Below are 7,428 nucleotides of genomic sequence, written 5' to 3' on the forward strand. Positions count from 1 at the left end.
ATGTTAAATTCCTTTAAATATAAGAATGGATTTTCCCCCTAAATGTAAAATACAAGGATTTAAAAAAAAAAATCAGGTGGAAGATTATTCTAAGTGAGATTGATTTAACTTGAATTTTCTAAGATAAATGTTAATCTCCACATAATTATTTTTAAAAATGATTTTGTAATAATTTTCAAATAACCAATATTTAATTTACGAATTGGTTAGGCCAATCTAACGTAACATTTTTATTTATTCCATGCAAAAATAAAAAAAGTGGAACATATGTTCATCTTTTAGTCACTCTTTCGGCCTAAAAGTGAATATCCCTGGACCACAAATGTTTGCTTTATGACTAATTTTCAGGCGGAAAATTCAGTAGGGAAACACCAACACATTTTTTTTTTCCCATTATATATGTCACATTATAATATATAAAATTTTAAAATAATCCATATATTTATACTCGTTCAAAAAGGGACAAATGTAATTTTTTTTTCATATATTCACAAGAGTTTTTTCGATTTTTTTGTTCGTTAGGACGTAAGATAAGATAATTGAATGTTTAATAAGATATATGATTGATAAATAATGATGCGTAATATATTATGATTATTATATTATGTTTGGTGTGAGTTTTAAAAGTGAGATAAATTAATAATTATTTAATTTCTGACCAAAATATCCTCACATTTAAAAAAAACAGAATGAATTCTTTCATCTTCACAATATTTAGAAATATTTTGTTCAACAACATAAACTCTCTAGAGCTATGAAACCAGTGACCAACTATAATAAAAATCAACCTCATTTACACCAAAAGTCACACGTTTGAGACGATGTTTATGTTCAATTGTAACAAATCTCTCTCTCGAAGAAAAAAAATATAGAAAAAAATAAAACGTGCCAAAATAAATCGTAAAATTGCTTTTTAAAATAGCAATAATTTTGAAAATTAGAAAGCTGTAAAGTGGAGATAGGATGGGTGTTTTAATTAGGAATAAATGGTGCCGGGATTCTTGAATAAAGCATTCACACTTTTGTCGTCTCGGTCAAATTCTTAGAGCTCCTATAACTTCCCCATTTTCGGCTATTTTGCCTCCCCCCAAATCTTATTACTAAATTTAAAATCTATTTTATATATATATATATATATATATATATATATATATTATAAAATTTCAAACAACATATTTTTCGGATTAGTCTATGCTACAACGAGAGTGTTTCTTTCATATTCCAATATCATTAGATTATGTGGGTGATCAGATTTTTATGGAAGTTGGCGGTGACTAACATTTGACCACATCATAAGAGAAGAAATATTTCAGATATAACATTGAATAATCCATATTTTGCAATCTTATAAACTCTTGAATTTGAAATTCTCGGAATCTATATATTTAAAAATATCCAAATAATTGACATGGATTTGAATTAAGAATCTGAAGATGCAAATCACCAAAATCCTCCCTTCCAAAAACAACAATGGCAATTGCAATTTATTTGAACCCAATTTATTGGATCAGGATTCACGCGCATCCTTTCCTATGGATGGCTCAATCCGGGCCCAATAACTGGGCCTGGGCCTGATAATTGCCTATACAATCATATCATTTTAAATGGTTATCTCAATGTGATATTCATCTATTAGACGTGATGAAACATGTTTAAATTATATACATACTATGTGAATGTCATCTTAGCAATCACACAAACGTGAGCACGTTTGATAAACAACATATCAAAATTATATATATATATATATATATATATATATATATATATATATATATATATATATATATATATATAAATATATAAAATTTGAGACTTGGAGTTATATTTTCTTTATAAAGTGATATCTCGACGTGTTTAAAAATTATGTAACTAAATTAAAAATAGATTTAATTTTTTGTCTAATTTCAATATTGGCAATATTACAAAAAATAACGTGTGATTATTATTTTCTTCGTCAAAAAGGTGAACAGTGGAATCGCCCACACTGGATCTTTTCTCCCACACGGGACAAACGGGATAATGCTGTTCTTCAACTTTCTCAAGGAAAAGAACTTTCCATTTCCACATTCATCATATAATAATAACAAACAACAAAAATACGAAAAAGACAAGAGATTCATATTCAATTTATTCCTCCAAATCTTCTGTTTTTACACGTAATTTCACCAGAAAGTTCCCTCAAATCTCGATAAACAAAACCATTTTCAGAATCCTCGTGCATGAGTTGCTCTGAATCTGTAATGCATGAACACCATATTCTGATCATAAAACTGTAGAAAGAAACTTTTTTCTTGATTCCCTTTTCGGGAAATCTCGTCTGCAAATCAATTTTCTTTTCGCAGCCGATCAAATACTCATGAAATACCCAGATTCGATTCACTCGTTTTAAAGATTATGCGCCAACACTCGATCACGCAGAGAGAAAACATAGGACAAAAAGATCGCGAATCGGTCTCCGATCATGCTCGTGTTCAAACGCGTGTTCGATGAGTGTGAGAGGCCAATATTCAACACCACCACCAAAAAACCGTCCTGGGTATTCGTATTGCTCGTTATCTTCACCACTGCTACGATTCTAAGCATCCAAGCGACCAGAAATCCCATCGTACCGCCGAAGCGTGCTTCGGATCGGGAGGTTCTATCGGGACCCGATGGAACGAGTAGTTGTTCCGGGTTCTTCTCTTCCACGGCGCAGCCGCGGATTTCGGTGGTGAAATCAATATCGGAGTTTGGTGGGGTGGGGGATGGGAAGACCTCCAACACGGCGGCGTTCAGGAGGGCGCTGGAGTACATGGAGCGGCGAAAGGGCCCGGGCACGGCCCAGCTGAATGTTCCGAGGGGCCGGTGGGTCACAGGAAGTTTCAATATTACCAGTAATTTCACACTGTTTCTTGAAGATGGAGCTGTGATTTTGGGATCTCAGGTAAATTAAATTAAATTAAACTAAAATCTACTGCTGTTTTTGTATGTGATAGAGTAAACTTCAAAAATATTTTTAAAATTTATACATAATTTTACATGGTTTCTGTAATTACTAGACAAGAAATTTTAATAATAAAATTTGATAGAATGTATTTTGGTAGTAGGATCCAGAAGAATGGCCAATCATAGAGCCTCTGTCTTCATATGGAAGAGGAAGAGAGAGGCCAGGTGGGAGACATATTAGCCTCATTCATGGAAATGCTTTGTCCAATGTTGTGATTACAGGTACTACTATTTGTTCTTTTTTTAAATAAATAAATAAATATATTTAATTGATTTGTTAATAATGATCTGGGAAGTTGACTTTATTTTAAGGATACATCTGGACATTGGACTAGGAAAAATGCCTTGAAAGTGTGCATCTTTGTTTTGTTTATGATTTTATCCGTTGACAGCATTAATTGTACTGGTTGGTTACTGTATACTTATATAGCACAATATATTAATTCAAAGATTTTTTTTTTCAATGTAAGCTAAATCATTTTATATTTGAATACGATAATTAGAGAAATTCCTTTTTATTGTTTAAAAGAAAAATCTCTGAATGTCCAGTTTGTGGCTCATCCATAATTTCAATCTTTTTAGAAAGTTACTAAATTTAAGTAGTGTTTACAAATACTGGAGAAAAAGTTATCCATTTTTCTTTACAAAATTTTCAGCCATCCAACATAAGACCATCTGGGAGTCCTGCATAAAAATGCACTGAATCTTGGAGAAAAGATTGTTAGACGCGAGAAGAAAAACATAATCTAGTTGATTGAATAATCGTTTTCGCTATTATTTGCAGGGAGTAATGGAAGCATAGATGGTCAGGGGAAGATGTGGTGGGATATGTGGTGGAACAAGACTCTTGATCACACAAGAGGCCATCTTCTTGAACTCATTAACTCAACCAATGTTCTCATTTCCAACTTGACATTCCTCAATTCTCCATTTTGGACCATTCACCCTGTATATTGCAGGTTCATCTCACTATTTCTGCACAAAAAGTCCTTGCCCCCTTATTTTTTTAGAAGTAGAAATATTCTTTGATCTCTTGATGTGACATATGGTACAAGTAAGTTGAATGAAATTTTGAACTTAGAATAATGCAACTTGAAATACACACACACACGTGAGTCATATTCCTTTGTCAGTACTCAGCTTGTTCAATATTTTAAGGCAGAAAAAGACAAATACCATAAGATCTAGTGTCGCCATGTTAAACAATAGCAACACAGCTGTGTCCCTAGTGTTGTATTATTAGCCAAACCAAGGTAGAAGAAAAGATAAAAGGAATCAACTCTCAGTACAGAAATCTTGAGAAATCTGTCTTTCTTGATATGCTTCACTAAAAAAGAAAACTAATTTAATATTTCCTAAGTGACCAATAGTTTTTTTGAAAGGCACGTCCGAGACTCAGTTTATTTTAAAGGGGTGTATGAGTTTGAGCAGGGTTGCTGTTCTTACGAGCCCCGGACGCTATATTGGCCATTTTGAATATTTCGATGGAGCGAAAATGGCTGTATAATCTAAATGCCTGTAATACTGAATCAGTTGGATACGAGAAATAAAGCATGTTTTTCTTGTATTTCTTCTTTTTCCTACAGAACAAAAATGTGAACAGTAGTATTCCTAATCTTTCATCATTTGGTGTCCTCTTTAATTGCAGCAATGTTGTGATCAGAAACATGACTATTTTGGCTCCTCTTAATGCCCCAAATACTGATGGTATTGATCCAGGTACTTCAATCCTTAAAATTTATGATTCTTTAAATAAAACAAAATCCAATGGTACATAGATTGGAAAATATATCTTAATTGAGCTTTCTGACAGATTCAAGCACGAATGTTTGTATCGAAGATTGTTACATTGAAAGTGGCGATGATCTAGTAGCTATAAAAAGCGGCTGGGATCAATACGGTATAAGCATGGCGAAACCAAGTGTAAACATAACCATAAGACGAGTTTCAGGCACGACTCCAACGTGTTCAGGTATTGGGATCGGTAGTGAAATGTCCGGTGGAATTCGTAATGTTTTAGTAGAAGATATGTATAGTCAGAGATTCAGCAGCAGGGGTGAGGATCAAAACTGATAAGGGGAGAGGAGGATACATCAGGAATATCACTATTCGAAACATAAAAATGGAGAGAGTTAAGGTACCGATACGGTTTAGCAGAGGTGCCAATGACCATCCAGATGAAAAATGGAACCGTGAAGCGTTGCCAGAAGTGAGAGGGATCACTATAAGTGATGTAGTTAGTTTGGACTCAAGAAAAGCTCCACAGCTCATGGGTATCAAAGGGACGATGTTCACTGATATTTGCTTGAAAAATGTTAGCATACTTGGATTGTTTCCATCAATGAAATGGAGTTGTGAATTTGTTTCTGGTTTTAGTGAAGGGGTCACCCCGATGCCATGTTTGGAACTGCGAAAAAACGGCTCCTCATCTTGGTGTTCATAGTGTCGAGCATTTGATTTTACCAATTTTGATTTGTGGTATCAATTTTACTAGTAAATGGTACATGATTATGACCATAGAGAGGGTAAAATAGGAGTTCTTGAAGGCTGCTGGAGGGAAAGTTGAGTTTCTTGATAGCTAACTCGATTTGCCGCAGAGTAGGGGATCTTATACATTTGTACAGACAATATTTTTTCGGTGATTTTACAGATGAATCTTTCATATTACTTGATCTCTCTCCTGATTTTACAGATGAATCTTTCATATTCTTTGATCTCTCTCTTGTTGGGTCGATAAATCAGAGATATAATTATTGATTTTGTGCTTCAGTAATATCAATTAATTTGAGAGTACAATCTTATTCTTTTAGTGGAATAGAATAAGATTAATAAATTATTTTGATTAATCATGATTTGATTGGATCAAATTAATTTATTGGAGCTTAATTTAATTGAATCCGACCAGTTCTCTTGGGCTCTAATATAAACTCGGATAAATTATATGAGTTATAATTTATGGTATATGTGGGATAAATTTATCTAGACTATTTTATTGCATGGAAGTTTATCATCTAATCTTCTAGATATGGTATAATATATTCTATCCATTTAAATTTATATTTAAAAGATATTGTCATTATCTTTTATGTTACAAGATAATACAATATATTACAGTGACCACACAATCCTACGTTTGAGAGAACACCGGAGAAGGCTTGGAGGTTTGGAGTGTAGATCTGGTGCAGAGAAAGATCGAAAACACGCTTGAAGGATAATCTCTAATTTCTGTGTGTTGTAATTAATCAATTCGTGTTAAATACGTAGAACAATCGATCCTATGAAAAAGAAGAGATGATTGAAATCACAATAAATTAATTTTTGTGATATGATCTTCTCGATCTTGGCTAACAAACTCTCCATCAACTCATTCACAAAAGAAACACCAAACCGCATGACATTCGAGCATGAATGATCAAGAATCAAGAATGATGTGTCTTCAACTGAAAAGTGGATACGTTTATTCAGAAAACCGGTATTTGGACTTTACATTTGATCACCATTTCCAGAACACATTTGAACCACACTTGTATTTATCCTTCCCTTAACACTCCAACTCCAAATCATCTGATAGATATGGCACTTTCTGCGTCAAACAAGCCAACTAAAGAATCAGCTAAAGCCCTGAACTAGATTCACCACAGGACTACATAATCATGCAACAGGATCAAATCTTTTGCTTCGCAAGATCTTGGCAGCCAGTAAAGTTCTCAGGGAACTTGCATGTTCCGAACTGGACCGTGTATGCTAGCGCGAAGTTAGCCCCACTGGTGGCCAACCTCTTCTTGTCATTGAACCCCTAAATGCATCATGTTTTTCAGTGTTTTAACATCCGTTTCTTGATATGTTACAAGTGAAAATTGTTATTTTTCAATTATCATTCCACTAACCTTTTTGGGTGACATTTTGGATACAAACCATTGACAAGTTATGCTCATTTTGTGCACTAATTTTTGTGGTGAAACTTGATCTTGGGACCCCTTTTTGTATTTAGTAGGGAAACGCTTGTAATTTTTTATTTTTTTTAGAAAACAACTATGATATTGTTTCAGACTACAAAGATATAATATAACTATCTTTACTATTGAGAGGACTTGAGCATGAACTCGAAACTTGGTTATCTCGGACAAAAAAATTACAAAAAAATAACAAAATATTTCTAAATAAAAATAAGTTCTAAATTTTATAAACTTATTTCCTTCTTTAAATTTTTAAATACATGCATATTGCTATGAATGCTATTCACCATTATAATATTATTATAATTATAACTATTATTATTATTATTTGATGGAATAGCATTATTATTTAAGGAACGAGTAACTTTGTAGAATATTTACAGTAAATTTTGTGGACTTAGAAATTTTATATCTTTTCGTTTTTTTCGAATTTACTAGCTAATAACTTGGATCCTACCAATAATTTTTGTAAAGTCTGCAATTT

At 33.0% G+C, this 7,428-nt stretch overlaps 2 pseudogenes; one reads left to right on the forward strand and one right to left on the reverse strand.

Moving 5' to 3' along the window:
* Window positions 1–2,068: 2,068 nt before the first annotated feature.
* On the forward strand, window positions 2,069–5,670 carry LOC140841717 (probable polygalacturonase; annotated as a pseudogene).
* Window positions 5,671–6,481: 811 nt separating this feature from the next.
* LOC140840899 (photosystem I reaction center subunit N, chloroplastic-like) lies at window positions 6,482–6,890 on the reverse strand (annotated as a pseudogene).
* Window positions 6,891–7,428: the final 538 nt, after the last annotated feature.

This window comes from Primulina eburnea, chromosome 9 (assembly GCF_022965805.1).
Source record: "Primulina eburnea isolate SZY01 chromosome 9, ASM2296580v1, whole genome shotgun sequence".
In the NCBI taxonomy this organism is placed as follows: Eukaryota; Viridiplantae; Streptophyta; class Magnoliopsida; order Lamiales; family Gesneriaceae; genus Primulina; species Primulina eburnea.